Source organism: Rhinolophus ferrumequinum, chromosome 22 (genome assembly GCF_004115265.2).
Source record: "Rhinolophus ferrumequinum isolate MPI-CBG mRhiFer1 chromosome 22, mRhiFer1_v1.p, whole genome shotgun sequence".
Classification (NCBI taxonomy): Eukaryota; Metazoa; Chordata; class Mammalia; order Chiroptera; family Rhinolophidae; genus Rhinolophus; species Rhinolophus ferrumequinum.
Window position 1 is genome coordinate 12,519,767 of NC_046305.1, and position 17,822 is coordinate 12,537,588.

Below are 17,822 nucleotides of genomic sequence, written 5' to 3' on the forward strand. Positions count from 1 at the left end.
CAAGCAGACTCATGGCACAACTTACTGTGATGGGCACAGGACAAAAGCAACTCCTAGAGTTTTAAAACAGTGCAAGAGGATGAATTTAGATAAGAACTCGAGCATGCTCTTAACGTGTTCTCCTCGCGTTCGGGAACGCGGGAGGGCTTTGCTTCTCCTTTCCTGTCTCTTCTGGCAGCACAACTCTAATTACATACTGTCTGCCCCGCCGTGAGGACAGGGTCCCTTCTCAACATCAGGGGCATCAGGTGCCACTGGACTTCCAGGAACTCGTGCGGGCCAGAAAGAGGAAAACAGATGAGCCTTTCAGGTGGCTTATGAGGCACAGTCCAGTGGACAGCGACACACCCTGGCCCTTAAGGCTCTCGTGCTCTCTCACGATTTTCCGTGCTGGACCCGATCTACAGCGCGCCAAGTCCCCTGCCCGGGGCGTTCCTAGGGCGCCGGGCTCCTGAGCTTACATTTCTTAGGCAAAGAGGCAGCAGAGCTAAGGGAAGGCTCTTTGCAAGACACCAGCCGAGCTATTCTATCCCTTCCCTTCGCCCTCCGGCGGGCAGCCTCTCTTTCGTGGGGGGCAGTCTCTCTTTCCTGGGGGATTCCCCTAGGACTGGGGCCAGCGCCAATCAGGACTCTTGGTACCTGCCCCCAGCCCCGGCCACCTGGAGGGGCGATGAGGTTTTCGGCTCCGTGCGGGGCCAGTACTTGGAGCGCCTGGGCGGGCAGAGGAACCTCACGTGGGCCTCCCCAGCCCCCGGAAGGACGCGCACAGACCGGGTGGGAGCCGAACGCGGGAGTCACCGCCGTCGCGGAGCTGCCCAGCAGCTGTAACGAGTTGGGACGCTCCTCCGCACCCTGGTTCCCCGAAAGGAAGGAAAAGGAGGGAGGGGTTGAGACCGGGGCAGGCCGCGGACTCTGCAGGTCGCTGGGCTCCGCTCGTGGAGTGCCTGGCCGCGGCGTACTTCCGAGGGAGCCTCTACACCCAGGTAAGCTCGCCCAGGGCCGCCTCCCACTGCCCACTGCGATCTTGACTGTAGCCTCCAGGCTGGGGCTGGGGCCTCACTCTGTTGTCGCGTTTCACACCAGCAGCTGTTCGCGCCGAGGGGTGGGGGTGGGGGCGAGGTTGGCGACTCCAGCCTCATGGCCAGGCTGTGGTCCCCGCATCCCCGGGTCGGACTCGCCAGGTCCCTGTCCCAGACTGCACCGCAGTCACTCGCCTCTGCTGGTCCTCGCCGACCTGCTCGCTGAGCCTTCCGCTCAGCGGGACCCCACGCGGACGCAGCTGCTGCGCCTTGCAGCCCGCGACCACCCTGGGACCATACAGTGGCCCGGGCTGGAGATGCTGCACGCTCCATGGGACCACTGGGCATATGTGAGTGAGGGGCACTGGGACTGGGACTGGGGTGCGGATGGGTGGCGTGGGGCTGCTCCACGCCGTCTGTGCGGCCAGGTTGTTCCGAACGCGCCAGGGGCTCTGGGCTCGCCTGGCCATCAGGCTCGGTTTATTGGTGATTTTCCTAAAGTTTCACAAAATAAGGAGGATGGAGGTGCGTTCGCGGCGCGGAGGTTGGCATCTCTGCCAGTGCTTACGGGTCCAAGACAGCGGGGCGCCGACCACCCGCCCCAGGCCGGCATGGAGACACCGGAGTCTCCTCTGGGCCACCAGGCACGTCTATGAGGCCCCAGAGCCAGCGGTCCGCACCCCAGTCCTATAGGACCAGATGCGGTGGGCTGGGCCCAAGGCGACCCAGAGGAGGGTTGGGCCCAAGTAGAGAGACCAGTGGGTGATCAGAAAGCAGTGTCGGGATCAGCCTTGTGTTCTGCTCTGGTGCCCCCTTCACCCCAGTCTGGCCAGGTGCGGGGGGAGGGGGGGAGGGGGGCAGAGCTGAGCTCTGGGAGACCGTCCACAAGAATGGCTTCCTCGTCCTTGGCCCCCAAGGCAGCGAGGAAGGCAGGGGTGGAGATCTATGTCCTCTGACAGTGCCCTTGCGCTACATGCATCACCCATGTTTTTCTGCCACCCTTGGGCATTCGTTTTCTCTGGCTGGAATTGTGGGGCCCTAGAAGTTTACTCTTCCTAGCAACTTTGGGGTGTTGGGGGACAGGTACCCACCCCTCAGTCTGGACCTGTAGGCGGGGCTGCTTCCTCCCGCCTTTTCCAGTCTGCTCAGCGGTGGACTCTCCCCAGCCTTGACCCACTTGCCACCCTGCTGGAGGCCCCTGGTCGATAGGAGGGGTTCTCAACCACAGGGCTAGGGGACCAGTTCTGAGGAGGCAGCATTGTAGTTGGCAGAGGGGGACGCCTGTGGAGTCAGATCTCTATGCCCTGCCCTGCCCTCCAGTATCTGAGCCAGACCCACCTTTTATACGGTGTGAGAGACAGTGATGGGGGAATTTCAGATCTCACATGTTCACTTCGCCCTGGAGTCCCTGGGATTTGGACTCTTCTGAGAGAAAGGCAGCGAGCGTCCTTTGTGTACTAGCAAAGTACTGGGAAGTACCTTCACATCCTGCCCCTTTCCTTCCAGGGGATGACAAAGCAAAGGAACATTCTCCAAAAGCATTATTCTCTGTAATTTCTCAGATCTCTCTCCAGAGGTTCCAGCTCCGTGCCTGAGAGGATCTAAACCAGCATATAGAGACAGGGGGTCATGTTGGCACTCAGGGAGGAGCTAAAATGTGGCTCCCCAAGGTTCAGGGGTGACATTAGGCGAGCCAGCGGCAGCCCCTTCCTCTCAGTTCCCTGGCTCACATAAGGGGCGTGGCTGTAATTGCTACACCCTGGGGGATGAAATGAGACAGGACCATGTGCAAATGGAAAAGCCTCTGAAGTACTTCGGGACGGGGGTCATGTGCTCAGGTAGAAACCCTAGTGATGGGCATCACTGGCATTCCTGTCAGAACTAGAAACATGCATTCGGTGACCTCACTAAAAACAGTGCTCAGGAAAGGCAAGATGGGCTCCGTGCTGATGAGAGCAAGCCCCTCCTGTTTTGATCAGGGATCTCTGCTTTGTCTCTAGCTTGCCCATCTGTAATTGGAAATGAGCTCTGCTTAGTCCAGAGAGCACCTCAGTCTGTACAAACATCATCCGGAAACAGGGGAGCCTGGCACAGGAATGGCCTACCCCTCACCCAGAGGCACAGGGTGGGGTTTTAGCCCTATCTCCTGCTAACTTTGGAAGGAGGCTGGCTTGGATCAGAGGAGGGGCCGGGAACCCTCCGGGTGGCCACTTAACAAAACAGTCCGTTGGCCCTGGCTGGGTGTTCCAGGTCTTGTCAGTTGTGAAAAGCCCTGAGATGTAAAATCTGGTCTGTTGATTATTAACACTAATGAAAGCTGCTACCATTTATTAAGTACCTTCTATGCGCCAGACACAAGGCTTTGTGACGTCACTGTTATTATCCCCATATTTCATTTGGGAGAGGTTAAACAACTTGCTCAGATCCTCATGCTAGTAAGTGGCAGAGCTGTGCTTGGAACCCCGGTCTCGCTGGTTGCAAAGTCCCTGCTCCTTCCACGGGGCCACTGTCCTCCCATGCGGTAACTGAAAATCCAGAGCCCTTGGGAATAAAGACTGTTATTTGTGGATCCGAGAGATGTGACCCCATTAGACTTCAGGGAAAGTGCTGGCCTGGTAAAACTGGATGTTCTTCATTCCTGCTGGGACTCAGGGGTTTAATCCATAAGCAGAGATTAATTCGTTAGCATGCTGAGTGCAAACTAAAATGACATACTTATTTATCTTTCAATTAGCAAACTTCAGAAAGATGGATACATTGTTGATGAGGTTCTGGAAAAACAGGCACTGTCATGCATTGCTGGCCAAGTAAATGGGTCCAGCTTCTTTGGAGGGCATTTTAGAAACATCTCAAAATTTGAGATGTCCATGCCATCCGACACGATGGTTTCATTTTTAGGAAATCACTCAATGTGACGCGATGATTTCATTTTTAGGAAATCACTCAGTGTTATACTTGCCTACACATTATATACGTACACATTATAGCATTGTTTGAGCTGTGGAAGAACAAGCTACATGCTTATCAAAGGACGACTTGTTAAATATCTTGTAGAACTTCCACATAGTCGAATACAGTCCTATTCATCCATAAAAAAAGCAGGAAGCTTACTCTAAAACTAACATGGAATGATTTCCAAGATACGTGGCGAAGTGGAAAGCAGGCATAGAGTGTTTATAATATGCTACTGTTCATGTTATAAAGAGGAGAAAGAAGGAGAGTTCCAAGATTATTTGTATGTCAGTACATAACTATATACACAAAACCTAATAATGTCTGTTGCCTCCAGGGAGAGTGGACCTGTAAACCCTGTGTATCTTTTCAATTTTGAATCATGTGATTGCATTAACTTTTTTTTTTTAATCCTCTCCTTGCTCTGTGCCTGCCAGTCTCTCAAGCTCTTCTCCCCCAGGTTGCTTGAGAGTTCCCACTGAAATAAAAGCCACGGGGTGGTGAGACCACACAGCTCATAGCGTCTGGCCACCCAGAATTCCTTTCAATTTGCAGGTTGTGCTCGGAAAGCGGGGGCGAGAGGTGTTTTAGACCCCTCTCTGATCTGGGTAGGGAATATCTGATCCTCCAGCTTGGAACACAAAACGGAGAAATAGAAACTATCCCTCTTTGTATTGCCTTACTGTTCCCCTGTGCCGTGTAAAGCCTCAGCAATCGGATGGCATTAGTAAGGGAGCAGGAGCCTGTGGTTGAGCGTCAGAGAGGGCAGAAGGTGTGTCGGTCCCTTTCCGTTCTTGCACTTGGACCTCAGAAAGGAGAGGAAGAGAGATGTACTGGAAAGAAAAGGTTTGGAAATTATTCTGTGGTCGAGGGCTCTATTGTCCCAGAGGGGGAAGGAAGGTTATTGATAGGAGTTGTCCCGCCATCATTCGATGGGTCCCTGAATGCCCCTTTGGGCGCTTTCCATCAGCCCAGATGCCCAGCTCAGTTGTTCTCCCTCCTCCTCCCACCACAATTCCCTTCTGCTGATCACCCAGGCTGCTTGGGGGCAGGGATCAGGCACTGCCTTCCCTCTTTCAGGTAGGACAGGCTGTTCAACAGCAGGAGCCGTGGAAGAAAGATTTGCTTCCAGTCACATGAGACGGGGCCCTCCTTACCTGCTAGGGAGTTAGCCTTCATCAGAGGCTTTCTATGTTCTAGTTACTCTGCTAAGCACTCTGCCTACAGTATGTCATCTAATCTCTTGATCGGATATATTGAGAGGCCAGGCTCATTGCCACCAAGCAACACCTTTCTGCCTTCCCTTCAATGACTTTTCTGTTCTCTGCTCAGTGACTTGCACCACGAGCACGATGGCGTCACACAGGTATCACACACTCAGTCTGGGTTATAACGGCATGTGGCTGAGCATGCCATGCTTTGAAGAATGAACTGGAATCTTCACAGTCTGCATAGGTTTGCGCAAGGCACGGTTCGGGGACGAAGCAGTCGGCATTCTTGCTTTGGGTGTCCATCCCTCTGGCGTCTGTCTCTGTGTGGGCATCAGGGCCGGGCTGAGTGGACAGAGCGTGTGACGTTCCCGAGGGACGGAGGCAGGAGAAGGAGCCGTGGTCTCTGCGTTGGTCTAGATGCTAGTGGTGTGAAAGGCTGTGAGATGGAAGGTGAACAGGGTGGCCCCTGGGACTCGGTGCTGGGAGTCTGCCTGCTGTTTGGAAAACACAGCCTGATTGCTGAGAGCCTCGCTCACTGCCAACCTTTCTCCTCCCACGCAGCTCACCAGCTAGGTCTCACCTCTGACTTTCATCCCACTTTAGAAAGAAACAGCTTGAATTTTCCCCCAGATAAATTCTGGAGCACATAAGGCAGCTGCTGTTGCCTGCAGGGAGAGAGCGAGAAGCTGAACTGGGCTCTCAGCTGTGGCTGCCAGAACCTCGCCAGGAGGGGAAAGCCAGAGGCCCCGACTATGTTCTTTTAAAAAGTCACCTTATGGCACAAAACATGATGTTTATATAACATACGAGTAGTTGGGTGATCAGTTTAAGCCACTTCAGTTCAGAAAACATCTACTGTTCAAGGCACTGGGGAGACAGAAAGAGGAACAAGATGTGGTCCCTGGGCTCGAGTTGCCCACAAGGCAGTGTGGGAGAGGGACATTCATGTCACGAACAGGACACCCTAGGGGCACAAGTGACATGTTGTCATGTGCAGAGAGGCTGACATGAATCAAACGCTGGCCCAACTAACTCTGATAGATGAGATTGCTAAGGTCTTTTTGGAGGAGGTGATTTTGGAATTAGGCCTTAAGGGTGAAGTATGATTTTGATGGACCAGCTCAGCCGAAGTGGGTAAGAACACAGCTTCGGCAAAGGCACAGGGTTAAGACAGAATACGGAGTGTTTCCAGCTGCACTAATATCAGTCAGATCATTATTTACTCAACTTCTGCCATAGACACGCTCCTTGGTATTTTTCAAGTACTTACAGAATGAAACTGTTTAGCTCCCCATAAACTAGTCAGTCAGTGTGCTATTTGTTTTGTTTTGGAGGTAATATTAGCAGAGTTTGATGCTAGATTAGCTATTAGACAGCTTGTGCAGCCCACAAGCACAAGGCCTATAAAACTATTATAAGTTTATATCGGATTCATTGTGCTTTTTAAAAAACTAACAGGTGCTATTTTACATATGTAAAGTCGACATTTCTGTTGCCTCAAGCCACTGTGTCACCCTGAGTGTTTCAGAGGCGGCAGAGCATAGCCGGAAGAGCACTGGGGGTGAGAACCCAAGTTCCACCTCCCCGTTTTATTCATGTTTATTCGGTCATTCATTGGTCCCTGTATTCAACAAATATGATCCGTGTGCCTGGGCCAAGTGATGGGCTGACTAGGGAGAGGGAAGAGGGAAAGCCGCAGTCCCTGTACCTCCAGGAAGTCACCTCAGAGATATGGCGGCTTTGGCCCCAGAGCACCGCAATAAAGCAAGTATTGCCCTGAAGAGACTCACACAAATGCTTCGATTTTCCAGGGCTTATACAAGTGATGTTTACACTATACTGTAGTCTGTGAAGTGTGCAGGAGCATTCTATCTAAAAAATACATACTTCAGTTTAAAAATACTTTGTTGCTAAACAGTGCAAACCATCCTCAGAGCCTTCAGTGAGCTGTAATCGTTTTGCTGGTGGAGGGTTTCGCCCTGGTGACCTCCCAGATCACCATCACAAACATAACAATAATGAAAAAGTTTGCACTGTTATGAGAATTACAAAAATGTGACACAGAGACACGAAGTGAGCAAATGCTGTTGGGACATGGTGCCGATAAACTTGCTCCACACAAGAGTTGCCACAAACCTTCAATTTGTAAAAATCATGATATCTGTGAAGCGCAATTAAACGAGGTGAGCCTGTGCGTGGACGAGATCGCAGGCGAAGGAGATAAATGCCAATGAAAATAGGGACAAAGGGCTGTGGGAAAACACAATCCGCATGTGTTCTATAAATGCTGGTTGCCAAAACGAATAAACAACGTGATAAACAGTGCCAGATACCACCAAGAGAACAGACCAGAGGACTGAAAGTTATTTCTTTAGATTTGGCTAGTGAGTATCAAACATTTATTTGTTCATTCATGTCCGGAAACCCATAGAAATTGTGGTGCTCTCTGGTGAACACCATGGAATATGCATATGCTAAAATGGCTGACTGTATAATTTTGAAATATATCAGAGAGCGTCCTGTGCTAGATTCTTCCAGAGATACAGAATAGCAGGCACCAAGTTTTAAGAAAGAAAACTTTAAGAAACAAAAGCTTTAAATTAAGGATATTCTGTCAGCTCATTATTTTCCCCCCGACAGATTGGGGAAAGACTGCCAGGATTTTATTTTAGTACAGGAAACTCTCCATCCAGCTGGTTGAACACCAGGGCTCCACTGTTGACAATTTGAAGGTTGCTGATGACTTTACCAAGGGCAACTTCAGAGGAGTAATGAGGACAGAACCTAGAGAGAGTTGGGTTGAAAGGGGAGGATCGCATTTTCAAGAGGTCAACAAGTATTTATTGAATGTTCCTGGGGATACAATGTTGAGGGGGAAAAGCCCAAAACCGTCAAAAGCCCCAGCCCTCATGGAGCTTGAAGTCAACAGGGGAAACAGATTTGTCACACAGTGAATGTAAAGGGACACAGTAATACAGGCATGAAGTGGAGGCACACGGCATTATAAGAGTGTGTAATAATGTAATGGGAGGTATGAAGCCATTCAGGGAGGACCCAGGAAGTCGTGGGAACTGATGATTGAACTAAAACCGGACGAGCTAAAGAGGTGAGGGGAGTTTGGAAGCTGGGAGAGAATATTCCAGAAATGGGCAAAGGCCATGGCTAGAAAGAATATGATATTTTGAGGTGTCAAAGTCTAGTGGACTGGGGTGCAGAGAGCAGGAGAAACATATGAGATGAGCAGGAGAGGTAGGAAGTTAGAACATGCAGTCTCATCAGCCACAATAAGGACTTTGATACTGATTCTAAAGCAATGGGTAGTCACTGAAGTACTTAAGCAGGAGGACGATACAGTCAGATTTTTCATTTCAAAAAGACCACTCTGGCTATATAGTGTGGGCAGTATATGTGAGGTGGTCAAGAGTAGATCCTTGGAGACATATTAGGAGACTCTTGAAGTAGTCCAGGCGAAAGACGACAGTTGTTCAGACTGGGACGTTTGTAGGAGACATGGATAGAAAGACATAGATAGATTTGAGAGTTTGAGAGTAAAATGGACAGGAAGTGATGGTTTGGATGTGACAGTTGAGAGAGAAGTGTTGAGAATGAGTCCTAGGCTTCCAGCTGTGTAGTAGTGGATGGTGGTACCATTCCCTGAGACAGGAAATGGTGGGAGAGAACCAGGCTTTGGGGTAAACATCATGAGTTCAATGTCAGCCATGTTGTATTTGAGGAGCCTTTGAACCATCTGAGTGGATGTATGAGCAGGAGTTTGGAGGAGAGGTCCGGGCAGGAGATACAGCTCTAAGTCACCAGCATCTAGGAGTAATTGAAACCCTGGCATAGATAGCACTGTCTAGGCAGAGAGGATAGGCTTGGAAGAGAAGGCCTGGATTAAGACTGAAAAGTAAATATAGAAAAGGATGATCCTGAGAGGCAGGGAAAAAACCAGGAGATGGAAATCATCATGAAAGCTAAGAGCAGAGTGTTTCCTAAAGAGGAGACAAAGCATAGGTGCTGCTGAGAATTCAGTTAAAATGAGAACCACTAAAAATCCATTGGCTTTGGAAAGATGGAGGTTAGGGGTGATTTAGGCGAGAGCCTCAGTGACATGATGGGCAAAGTCAGACTGTAGCTGGTCTAGGAGAAGGTGGAAAGTGAAGACATGGACACTGAACGTATACATGAGTCTTTCTAGAGGCTTGGCTATGATAGTCGGAGGGAGAGGGTGGTTTTATTCTGTTTCAAGGAGAGACACTTGAGCATATTTGTGTACCGATGGAAAGGACCCTGTTGAGTGGAAAAGTTTATGGGTCAGAAGAAGGGTAATTCACAACGTAAGGTTCCTAAGAAGATGTGTGCACAGCATCAAGCGTGCAGGGCTAATGGGAGAGAAGGAGGATAGGCTCAGGGCAGATGCCATGACGTCTGTCTATGGCGGTGGGAAGATAGAGTGTTGCCATTGAAGGAAAGGTGGATGGCAGGGAAACGGAATGGAGGAGGAAGTTTACTTAATGGGGGTGATTAGGACAGTGAGTAGGAAGGGTGAAGAAACGAGACGAAGATGATGATACTGCAGCACTTACCAACTGTGTGACATCGAGCCCATTTTTTACCTGTACCATGGGAATAATAACCAGGATGCCTGGCCCCTAGCAAGTGACCGACAAACGCAGGCTGCTGTCTTAACTTTCATCCTCACGGTGACCACAATGCTGAGCACATAATCGGTTTTAGCATGAAATAGTCGTCAGTACTCCCCGAGTATTAGTACCGATGAGTAAGAAGCAAATGGGCATCTCTCCACCTACACCTGTCTCACTACCTATCTCTTGAGCACCAGTCTCTTTCTTTAAGCACGTGGAAGCTTTCCCACTACTTAATGCTGAGGGATTTGTATGTGGTGCTTAGCCAGGGCATATTCTACTAGGGGATTTAATCCTCCGGGCAGGGCACTGGGCTAGGGTGAAGAGAGAAGAGATTCAGTTAATTCAAGAGCCCAATCTCCTCTGACTTCATTCGTATACAGAGGACAGGGCATCTATGGGATTTGTTCCTTTATTCCTTTTGTAATGTCTGTTGAAGCCAACTTTGCACCAGGCCTGCACCCGGGCTGAGACACAGAGATGAATAGGAATGGTTCCTGCCCTTGTGATACTCGTCTGATCAGATAAATGTTGTAATGACTGTATGAGGTGTTGGGGAGCACAGGAGAAAGAGCCCCTCGCGGTGCCCAGAGTAGGCAGGGAGGGCTTCCCAGAGAAGAAGTGTGTGAGCTGGGATGTGAAGATGAATGTCTTTGCAGACAAGAAGGACAACAGACAAGGTGGGAACATCTCTGCCAACAAGAAGGGAAGCTTCCTCAGCCTTCTAGGCACAAGGAGGCCCAGGAGGCTTAAGAAATGGCAGGGGGACTGGAAACTGCATATAATCCAGTAATGTCAGAACAGGACATGTCAGGTGACAGAGATGACAGACTGGATAGCAGCCCGGTGTGCTGCCTCCTTGGCCAAAAACTTTGACATGACCTTGTCGGAGATGAAGAGCCACTGTAGAGCTTTGATCAGAGCAGAGTGATTGGTCAGGAGGCAGTGGGGGTAGTCCAGGTGAGGGTTGACCAGAGAACAGTTCCAGCAGTATGGGTCCAAGGTCTGGCCATGGTAGCAGGTGAGTGAACTGAAACCGAAGACCATTGGAATCAAGGAGGTCATGGCTGTTGGAGGCTAGTGTATTAGAGAAGTCATCTTCACGCATGTCGAAACTTTGTAGGATGATGGCAGAACCTTAGGAAAAGGGGAGACACTTGCTCAAGTCCTCAGTGAATGAGGGAGAGTCGGTGATGGGGTGAGGGATAGAGTGAAGAATAATCAAAGGGCATGGGCTTCTGAGGAATATGGATGGTTACAAGACAACGGAAATAAAACACTCCAGACTTTAATTCTGGAAAGCAGAATAGACGCATGAAGATTTGGGCTGATGCTTCTTATATCCAAGGTGAGGCAGCCACCCCAAAACAGGTAGGACAAATTTCCAAGATGCCAGGCCGTTGAGTACTGCTTGAGGACACCACACAGCCTTGCAGATGGGTACCCACAGATTTAAGATCTCAGAGATCAGCTGCGTCCTCATGGTGACTCCACAATCCACGATGTCCTTGGCGGACTCCCTTTCCATTTCCAACCTCTTCTGCTGAGGTCTTGCTGTTATTACTGAGCGTGTCCTCTCACTATGGCAAAGGGGTCAGCCAGAGGGTGCCCTTCCTCTTAGAGTGCTGACAGATCAACACCAGTTTTCTCTTCACTGGTGGGTATCGTTGCTGACTTGCTTCTCTGTTGGGCATCTTCTCTATACCCAGTGCCGTGCTGGGCACATCAAGGACTCAGAAAAGTCCTAGACATGCCCATGCCCTCGGAGACCTCATAGTCTAACTGGAAAAGTCAGAATGGAGCTCCTGGAATAGTAAGAGGCCGTAAGTGCCCTGTATAGTGGAAGGGGTAGGTGGTGGGGCGCACAGTCAGGAAAGGAAGTAAATGTATTGCAACTGTCTAGACAAGAGTCATGGGGGATGTAAAAGAGGGAGTCAAGAATCTGAGATGACTCCCAGATTTTTGGGTGGGGGAGAGACCTGAGAAGTCTTGGTGCCATTCAGAAAGACAAAGAGCACCACAGAGGCTTTGGAGGGGAGGCATAGAGCTGGGATTTGGAAATGGAGAGTCTGCAGGCTTATTTAGGTAGAGGTGGGTGTGGAGCTCGTTTGCTGTTGATGTCATGGGAAGTGCTGAGAGTATATTAAAAATAAATGTTTTAACAAAGGGAAAACAAGAGTTAACAAGGAACCAAATGAAGACAGTGGTAATAAAAGGCTGGAGAAAGAACATACTCTAGAAACATTTAAGAAGTAAAGTGGATAAGATTGGTGATTGATGGGATGTAGGGGAGACCTAGAGCCTGCAGACAGGCTGACGCGGTTCCTGGGCTTGGGGACCGGGTGGTGCTATTAGTGAAGAGGACGAATACAGGAGGGAAAGCACTTTGGGGGGAAGAGCAGGTAAAATGATGAGGTCTGCTGGGGGACTGCACGAATTGGAGATTCCTGTGGGATAGTTAAGTATACCGTGTCTAGGAGCCACTTGGGCAGTACAAGTCTGAAAGTCAAGGAGCGTTCAGCCCAGAAATATAGCTTTGGGACTCACCCATAAACAGAGGAGCGCCTAAGGCAGGCGTGGAGGAAGACTGGATTCATGAGGGGAGTGGTCTAAAGGCGATAGTCAAAGAGGGAATAGGATGGCATGAGTGGAACCAGGAGAGGTAGTGTCATGAACGGGTGAAGAGGAGAAACGTGAAGGATGAAGAGTTTCACGTAGGAGCGAGTAGGAGAAGATGGTTTGGGAGGGACCGTATGGGGAGAGCTTTGTCAAAAGCGTTTCAGAGGAGTAAGTGGGAGTTGGAAGCCAGATTTCCGTGAGTTCAGAATGAGTAGGTTGTGAGGAAATAGAGAAGTGAGTATACACAAACCTTCCCGAAGTTTTGCTGTGAAGGATCAGAGAAACGCAGGAATAGCTGAAGGATTGTCATGAGGTGTGGGGATAGAAAGTGTAGCCTTTTATTCCTGCTAGTAGCTTTGCCGGGAAAGAAAAGAGAGGTAGTTGGGATAACAGCTATAGGAGGAGGGAGGAGAAGTGATGGGTTGTTTTTAAGCGTGAAAGAAACTTGAACACGTCCATGACTGAGGGGGCAGGTGGAGAATCTTCCGTGGAGCTTGGAGCTCGGAAGAGGGAGGAGGTGGTATCTAGACCACAGGCAGGAGGCTGGGCTGAGCAGGAAGAGGAATCTTTAGCCTTTAGACATGAGGGAAGAGGATGATGGCTGGGATGATCCTGGGTGAGATTTGGGGGTGGACTGAGGATGGGGACAGGAGGATCAGGTGGTTCACCTTGAATGTGCCAGTTCCCTTTGTGATGTAGGCAAGGTTGTGTGCTGAGAGGGAGGAGGATGGGCGTCCAGTGGGGACACGGAACTGTCCCTAAGGGGAATGGAAGTATTGTGGGCTAAAGCCTTTGCGTTTTTGAGCCCAGACAATTGAACAATGATAACTGTGCTGACAGAAATTGGAGTTGTTCCGGGGGGGGGGGGATTTGGTGCGGATGCTAAGGATGCTTTTGAGCATGTTCCATTGGGGGCAGTGGCACGAAATCCCTAAGAACAAGTCCTATAGGTGACAAGACTGTCTCAGGGGAGGGTGGCAGTGGAGGTGGAGAGATGTGGATGGACTTAGGATTCGCCTTCTCGTTTCTGATGCCTCACATACTTTGGGCGTACCCAGGGCTTTCGGTACTGATTCTGGGACCCCCACCCCTTTATTCAGCAGCATTGATTGAGTGCCCAAGGTATGCGCAATGCGTAAGATACTGACTGAGGCAGCGCCAAGTCTAGTAAGGAGACAGACACAAAATAATAGCAGTGTAGAGGTGCGTGGTTCTCTCAGCATGAGATGTGGTGGAAGTTTGTGGAGGGGGAGCTAACCCAGCCGGAGGAAGGGGGAGGGTCATGGAAAACGGGAGGAGCTGGCACCTACACCAGTACGTAAGAAATCCCTTAACCGAGTGATGTGAAGGAGAACGGGCTTGCCAGGCCCAGTACAACCCAGCAAAGACCCAGCGGGTGCAAACACCGTGGTGGGGCAGGGACAGGTGAGAGCAGAGGCTGGAGGGGTTGGCAAGGGCCAGATCATAATGGCACGTGCAACCTTTGGGTCTCAAGGGGCCGCTGACAACGTGGTGAAAACAGGAGCGGCTGAGAGGTGTGTCGTCTCCAGCTCCTAATCTAGTTTCCTCCAGTGCATCCCCCTCTTGCTGCCAGGGGTTCTTTCCAAAGTCTAGAACTGCTCTAGACCACTCTGTGTCCCTCTCGTGTGTCCCACCAGAGGCCCCACAATGGCTCTGAGTGTTCTCATCCCACTCCGCTGCTGGCACTCCGAGCTACATTTACAAACCCACCACAGCACGTACACAGTATCATCCTAAAACACGTATGTGTACGAGAGTGGAACACAGCGTTCACAGGGCTTATCACCAAGTGAACAGAGTTAGAGGGGATTCTAATTATCTGTCGACTTATGCATTTTTAAAATTTTCTAATACAGTTATTTTATGATAAGAAACAAACAGCAAACAGAGCTGCTCTTGGGATCTGGTTGACAATGGTCCCAAGAATGATTGACCTCCGGCTGGTTACCCTGACTGTGCCTTGTAGACACAGCAGTATTTTTCTCCAGGAAGACTGCAAGCGAGACTAATTCATTAAGTGCTTTCAGTCCTGAAGATGACAGGAGCCAGGAAAGCATAAAGCCTTGTTACTACGGCAGCCGGTAGCCTTGATGTCTGAGTGTTTATTTATTAACAGGCCTTTGTGTACCCGTCCTCCTCCAAGCTCCAGGAGCTTCGCAGCTGATTGATACAGATCACATTCTCAAAATGGTACAGCCCATCAGTCAGGATAAAGACCAGGCCAAATCCCCAGGTGATCAAAACAATGAGAACACTGTCCCAGAAAGCAAAATTGAACTTGGAAGAATATTGACTGGGGTTGGTGAGGTGTTGGGTGAATAAAGGATTGAGGAGCACACTGGATTCTGGGTCCCTTTCTTGAAGCTAACAACTCCCGAATGCCCTTGTCATGCCAAGCATTGAGTATCGTCCTATAGACGCTTCTCCCTGCCTTTAAACTTCACAACAGTTCTGTGAGGAATTATTCCCATTTTAGAGCTATTGAAACTGAGGCTCAGCGGGAATGAATAACTGGTTAGTAACAGAGTTTAGGTTTTAACATAGCCATTTTTTCACTGAACAGCCCCATTCCCTGTTTAATGGATACTGCTTAAAGGTAGGGAATTTTAAAGCTCGGAAAATGTCCTATTGATTTTGGCTTAGAAGTTACTTAGCATGGAGTAGATGCTAAATGCTCTTATTGAATGGATGGCTGGATGGATGGATGAATGAGTGAGTGAATGAATAAGTGAGTGAATGAACAAAAGAAAGGGCGATTATTAAAAGGTCATGTAATCATAGGAAGGCCGAGAGAGATAATCACGCCAGTAACCTATCTCGTAGATAATTGCTACAAAGGGATGTGGCCGGGATCCCATAGTTCCTTTTGTTCTCTACCTGAGATGACAAGTATATGCCTCTATTGGGAGTAAACATTAGGAGAGTCATTTTTCAGGTGCTGGAGAGAAGTGGGATCGTGCTGCGTATGTGGGTCAGTCCTTCCTGTCACAGTTTCGGGGAGGAGAGGTGCTAGCCTGGTCGAGTTCCTGTGCACACAGCTAGATGTCTGGTGTTTTCACCATAGACTGGTCGCCAGGTGTCCTGCAGTTTTCCTGCTTGGCTCCATTCTCATGGTCTAGGCACACAGAGCAGCAAGGAGGCCCAAGCAGCGCAGCTTCCTGGGCCACTGGTTGAGAGAAATGTTTCATTATTTTCTTTTCAAGGTTGTGTCAAACTGACAGCCTTTCCTTGGCTCAAACAGAGAGCCGTTTTTCTCCCTGTGTGTGCTGTCAGCTTTAGGAAAGCTTGAGATTCGTTACTGGGTCAGCAAGCAGAACGTGAGAGAAGCTTTGGTTCTCATTTCTTATGTCCTCATTCATCTTCCTTGCTGTGCATAGAAAAAGCTCGCTTGTTCCTTTTTCCAGCTCTGCATTAGTCAGCCAGCAACAAGAATGAAGGCCATGTGTCCAGACCACTGTGGGAGCCCAGGAGAGAAATATTTGGGGCAACGCGATGGTCCTTCTCTCCCAGGCATTCACAGCTTCCTTCGGAAGAGAATGGACACCAGCTTTAGATTACAGAGCAATACCAGTGAAGTAATTATTGAAAATCCCGTGAGTGAAGGGGCTGCAAACACTGGACCAGCTAGTTTCTTCTTCTGAAAAATGAAGGGGGTTAGAGTGGACTCTACTTTTTCCTATTTCTCCTTCTGCTCTAAGAATGTGTAATTCGTTAATCACAAGTCTAATGAGGTTAATCAGGGAAGACCTGAAGGGGCTGACTTCTGCGAAAGGGCACAGAACACTCAGGAGAACTGCATCTCAGCCTCAGAGGAGGCACGTGGTCTCTGGTGGTAGGCTACAGCAAGTCCCATTTTACAGATGTGGAAACTGAGGCCCAGAATCCCTCCCCCCCAAAAAATGGCAGGGAAATCCTAATGCTTGGACTTGTCTAGTGGCTTCAACACAACTGCCTTCCCCTGTCTGAGAAGAGGTACTTTTCCAGAGGCCTCAGCCAGGTGTGTGGAGGAATCTGACTTCCTGTCCTTGACCTTCCCTCAGACTTTTCCCCTGGTGGGTCTTTGTCAGCCCCATCCAATGTGGATCATGGAATTGCTTTTAAAAATTATTTCTAAAAGATCCCACCCTGAGTGAGCTCTTTGCCTTTTATTTGGGAAATCTTAAATGGCTCTCAGGCTAAATGAAACATGAACCAATCCAATAACTTTCCCAGGGGCTCAAAAGAAACAAGATTCACAGATCTGGCTGGCAGTACCGCAGAAAACAGAGCCGATGTGGGTGCAGGATGACCTTGACAAGGGAGACACTAGCCTCTTTCTCTTAGGACATCCATCCTGTTGTGTGCCTTCAGCAACAGGCTCCTGGGGAGACTCAACATTGGGACAGAAGGGTAAGGGGACAGCGAGGCAGAATAAAGCATATGCATTTGAGGAGTAGGGACTCGATTGCAGATGGAGAATGAGCCTTGGTTCAAGTCCTGTGGACAGGCTTTGGGTCCCTCAGACAGAAGCAGGTTGCCCACACTCAGAGTCAGTGTTCCAACAGCTCAAACTCTATCATCTCAAGGATTTCCTATTACGTTTAATTTCCTTCCATTCTGTTTCTTTTCTGTTACTTTTCTGTGGGAGGCGAGGTTTCCGGTATTGGTAGGGCAACCAATTTGCCCAAGACTCCCAGTTTCGGTACTGAGTATCACATCCAGGGAACCTTTCAATCCTGGGCAAACCAAGACAGTTGGTCACCCGAAAGGTATGTTCCAGCTCCAAAAGTAATACCTGTGGGGGGAGAGTGTTTCCCCAGCTCCCTTCTGGAGCAAGTCACTTGACCGCTCTGTGCCTCAGTTGCCTCATCTGTAAAATGGGGATAATAATCTATACCTCAAGAGGTTGCTATGTGAAATTATATAAATCAATACATGTAAAGCACTTTTATTTAAAACAGCGCCTGTCTCGTAATAAGGGTTCAGTAAATGTTAGCTACAATTATCATTTTGTCAGCATCTGCCTGGTAATGAATAACAAAGATCACAGGATCTCAGAATCGATGGAATGCCTTCTTCGATTTCATCTCAGTGTCCCTACATGTAAATGCACTTCACACATTGTAGTGATCCTCTCCCTACCAGCGCGTCTGTGTCTACCTCCCGCCCTTTCTGTGTCCCCTCCCAGTGGTGACAGCTGCAGCTGGTGGAGCTTGGTTTGACCAGCCTTAGAGTGGATGCTACTCCGCTTTACCTGGTGGCAGGCAGAGCAGGTAGCGTGTGATGTTAAGTACCTACCAGCCTTGAACACAAACCCCTGGGAACCTTGTTAAATGTTGTTAAATGCCGATTCTGATTCAGCAGGTCTGGGTGGG

General features: G+C 49.5%; 1 protein-coding gene across 2 annotated transcripts in view; it reads left to right on the forward strand.

Moving 5' to 3' along the window:
- Positions 1-479: 479 nt before the first annotated feature.
- The window catches only part of FAM163A (family with sequence similarity 163 member A), a 64,320-nt gene continuing 46,977 nt past the window's right edge, over positions 480-17,822 (forward strand). For both annotated transcript variants that reach the window (XM_033092225.1, XM_033092226.1), the window contains exon 1: positions 480-983. The gene's annotated coding sequence lies outside the window, so the exon portion shown is untranslated. The remainder of the gene's footprint in view (positions 984-17,822) is intronic.